Source organism: Oryzias melastigma, linkage group LG18, assembly GCF_002922805.2.
Source record: "Oryzias melastigma strain HK-1 linkage group LG18, ASM292280v2, whole genome shotgun sequence".
Lineage (NCBI taxonomy): Eukaryota > Metazoa > Chordata > Actinopteri > Beloniformes > Adrianichthyidae > Oryzias > Oryzias melastigma.
The window spans coordinates 17,782,008-17,786,407 of record NC_050529.1 but is presented as its reverse complement, the minus strand read 5'-3'; the positions used below and the strand labels follow the sequence as shown (position 1 = coordinate 17,786,407).

At 36.7% G+C, this 4,400-nt stretch overlaps 3 non-coding genes across 3 annotated transcripts; all 3 read left to right on the top strand.

Annotated features, from left to right (window-relative positions):
- The first annotated feature begins 125 nt into the window (after nt 1–125).
- trnat-cgu lies at nt 126–199 on the top strand. Its single transcript has one exon. It is a non-coding gene; the product is annotated as a tRNA-Thr (tRNA).
- A 577-nt stretch (nt 200–776) lies between these two features.
- trnat-agu lies at nt 777–849 on the top strand. The gene has a single exon. It is a non-coding gene; the product is annotated as a tRNA-Thr (tRNA).
- A 372-nt stretch (nt 850–1,221) lies between these two features.
- Nucleotides 1,222–1,295, top strand: trnat-agu. Its single transcript has one exon. It is a non-coding gene; the product is annotated as a tRNA-Thr (tRNA).
- Nucleotides 1,296–4,400: the final 3,105 nt, after the last annotated feature.

Genomic DNA, 4,400 nt, shown 5'->3' with positions numbered 1-4,400 from the left:
AATAATGTATTTATTGAAATATAAAAAAAAGTTAGTAAACAGTCAAAATCTCATGAACTTTTTTTTGTCCGAAAACGTGTTTTATTCATGCAAGATTACAAAAACATTTCTACATCTGACACAGAGGCACTGTGGCTTAGCTGGTTAAAGCACCTGTCTCGTAAACAGGAGATCCTGGGTCCAAATCCCAGCAGTGCCTCTTTTGACATTGTCAGCACCTGTCACCATATCTTTAAATTGAAGAAAATATTGTCATACAGTTTGAAGAAAAATGTAAGTTTCTGTCCTTAAAAGGAAAAGTTACATTTAAAGATATATCTTAAAGAAAAGAACAAAGAAATAAAAAACAGAAGACATTCCTTGATAGTTGGTGCATCTAAGAACATGTTGATTCTTCTTCTAGTTCAAATGTTTTCAGGGAAAGAGATAAACCACTGCGACAAACCAAACCAGGCGCTGTGGTTTAGCTGGTTAAAGCGCCTGTCTAGTAAACAGGAGATCCTGGGTCCAAATCCCAGCAGTGCCTGTTACAATAAATGCATATTCCTCAAACCCAACTTTGTTAAAAACTGGAACAGACAAATATCGTGGTTCTAAGAATAAAAATGTTGTTGGTAGGAGAATTAACACTTATCACATGCTTTTGATTGGGCAATAAAATAATCTTGGCTTTAAAAATAATGTATTTATTGAAATATAAAACAAAGTTAGTAAACAGTCAAAAAACGTGTTTTATTTCAGCAAGATTACAAAAACATTTCTACATCTTACACAGAGGCACTGTGGCTTAGTGGTTAAAGCGCCTGTCTAGTAAACAGGAGATCCTGGGTCCAAATCCCAGCAGTGCCTCTTACAATAAATGCATATTCCTCAAACCCAACTTTGTTAAAAACTGGAACAGACAAATATCGTGGGTCTAAGAGTAAAAATGTTGTTGGTAGGAAAGTATTAAGACTTATCACATCCCTATAATTGTGCAATAAAATAATCTTGGCTTTAAAACTAATGTATTTATTGAAATATAAAAAAAGTTAGTAAACAGGCAAAATGTCATGAAACTTTTGAAACTTAATCTTGATTTACAAACAATTTTTTTTTAGAAAAGAACAATTAGAGAACGGGCAACATTCCTTGGAAAATTGTCCATCTTAAGACTTGTTGACATTATCCTATTTCAAAAGTTTGCAGGGAAAGTGATCAACCACTTTGATGATTAAACAAGGCGCTGTGGCTTAGCTGGTTAAAGCGCCTGTCTAGTAAACAGGAGATCCTGGGTCCAAATCCCAGCAGTGCCTCTTTCTACATGTTCAGCACCCTTTATTTAAGCTATTAACATAATTCCAAAAGATTCTAAGGCCCAGAAAAGCAGTCTTGCTTTGATATTCAACACCTTCCTGTAGAGAAAGTCTCACAGAATCAACATAAATCCACTGATTTTTATGTGGGGAAATGTGGCTTTGAACTGTGTTAGCCTAACCCTAACCCAACCCTAACCCAACACTTTTTATTGATAAAGTCTTGCAAATCAGTGCAAAGCCAAAATAAAAAAATCCACTTCATGCCCCTTCAGAATCTGCTATTTCTCAGTGATTGTGTAAACAGTTGAAGATATAATATATGTCAAATAGATGTTGCTATTTAGATGTTGTCTGCGATTATCACCAGTTTTAAGGGTTAAAGTGACATCTTGTTCTTTGTATTGAAAAAAAGTGGAGCAGAGGTAGAGCTTTGATCGGAAGATTCCAGGTTTGATTCCCGGCTTACCCGTGTTGGCTTTCCGTTTGGTTCTCGGCTTACCCATGTGTCGAAGTGTCCTTGGGCAAGACACTGAACCTTAACTTTTCTCCTGGTGGTTATAGGTTGGTGCCAGTAATCAGCATCAGAGCTGCTATCAGTGTGTGAATGTATGTGCATAAGTGAATAGAACTGACTATAAACCGATTTGGACCTTAAAGGAAGGTATCAAAGAGCTATATAAGTATACACCATTTGCTATTTAAAACTATTCCTGTTTGAGCAATGAGAAAATCAATGGGAAGATTTAAAGATTTTCAACAGTTTTAAACCACAATATTTCAGTAATGAGAAGATATTATTCCAAATTTCCCATTATCTTTTAAGAGGAGAAGATATATTAACCTATTTAAATAATCTTTTTGAGACTTTCAATTTTTAGTCAGCTTTTCAAACCATTCTTCATGCAGCATTGTAAAATCCTAGAAAAACAAAAAGCACCAAAGTAGATTTCAATGTTATATTTTTCTATGTATTTTATCTTTATCCCTTCGCTAATACTGACACATTGCACTGTCAACATACAGCTTCCCATATTGTGACTCAAATTTCTACAGGGGCTGCATGTTGATTTTGTAGTAATTCTGATAGAACAGCATTCTTTTCAGGATTTACAGAAAGCTTAGAGATTCCAGTTGGAGATTATGTGCTGGATTTGAGCTCTTCTTATTTATTTAAATACCCTTCCTCAAATAAAACATTTTCTCCACCTGAAAGATTGCAATTCAACATATATCGTTCCACTGATACACGAGTATTTGTTTCAGTTTGACCAATGATTTCTCAGACTTGAAATAGCACAGAATACTTGGTTTGGTGTAACAAAATCAACCAACAACAATGTATTAGCAGAAATAACATAAGAAGCATTCCTAGATCTCTTCAACACAGCAGGATTTGAAAGTCATCAAGATATTTCTGTCTTTTTTCTTTCTGCATATCAGATTCCATCTGCTTTAAGTCCACTAATAACCCATAAAGATTAATATGACATTGATCTAGCTTTTGCTTCCACAGTAGAACAGTTTTGATTTTTTTCCACATGGTTTACAAGTGTGTTTTGGAAAACGTTTTGCCAGAAGTACATTTGTAACATAAGAGACTGATTTTGAAGTTTTCTCATATAATCAAACATTCTTGCTTGAAATGTTTCATCACTCATCCAAGTGGCTTCATCACTCTGAAGCTGTGTTCACATCTCCCTCTGCAACACATGTTCAACCGAGGCAGAGCTGGGTGCAGACAAAATGGCGTCTGACCTCATCAGACAGAAGCGAAATTGATACACCTTACCCCAATGCCAAAGTGTTTAGAATTGTAGAAAACTGTTTTATCAAAGCTTAAATTGGGAAAAACCATAACTGTTTAGGTCGGCAGTTTTTTTCAAGTGATATGTACTTCCAGTTCAAGTGGAGGACTTCCCAATCTGGATATTGATGTCTGCAGCCAGGTCCTCTTGGTTGAAGTGGCCTATGAAAAATCAATGTAAACACATGTAAACATATGCAACTGGCTTCTGTGTTCAAAACTCTTCATAGCTACACAAGTTTCTACAACTGTTTTTTTTGGGATCTACGTATAAAACACTCAGCAGAGTAGTACTGGTAAGAAGTAGGAAAAACGAAAGAAGACCAAACACCTCCCCTCTTGTCCAGTGTGAACACCATGGGCTAAAAGCCCATTCAAGAATCCATATTTTTCTTTAACGCACATCACCTGTATGTTTGTAGCCTGAGTGGTGCAGGATTCAGTCCACATTTGTATCCACCAGATGGGTCCCCCACATTACTGTACATTGCTGGCAGTAAAGGGGAACAAAGAAGAGAAACCAGAGTCTGTCCCCTTCTGATCCCTCCAAGACCCAACACAGGGTTATTGGGTGTGTTCACGGTGAGTTTTGGTCTTCTCTAGAACTAATTTAAGGGCAGCATGGTAGATAGGAGACAACATCTGAGGCCTCCCACTCTCTTTAGGGAGGAGTTATTAACATGGAATGTGGGGTGCCCACCTGGAGAATCCGAATATGGCCTGATTCCTGCACACTTTAACTGATGAAACCAGTTGTATGAGAGTCTAAACGTTTTAAGGAAGAAGATTGTGAGCCCAGTTGCAATGACTCAACTTCAAGACAACATCAACTGGATAAATCAGAACTTTTCTTGACATAAGAAATGGATATTGGACAAGAAAGGCTGATTCCTAGATTTACCCTACAGTAATTCATCCCAAAATGCTGCCTGTTCTACAATTAAAAGCAACCAAGTTCCTCTGCACTAAACTCATAAACCTGTTAATGTTTAAATTAGTCTTGTTTGGTGTACTGGCATTTGGACATAAATGTGTTATCCCTAAACCTCATAGTGGAAGTGGAATAGAGAAAAATGACTTATTGTCTAATAGAGAAAAATGACTTATTGTCTTTCATTGGAACTAGGAGCAAAGCCAAACTCCTGACCTCTACACCATATCCTTCCGTCAAACTTTGCACTTGCCTTTTGACAACAGCCAAACGAGGATTTAGCTATCAGATTACCAGTTCGAAAGCATGATTTGATTTGCATTGTAACGATCAGCTATTTCCTATAGAGTTCATTACTTTTCAAGGG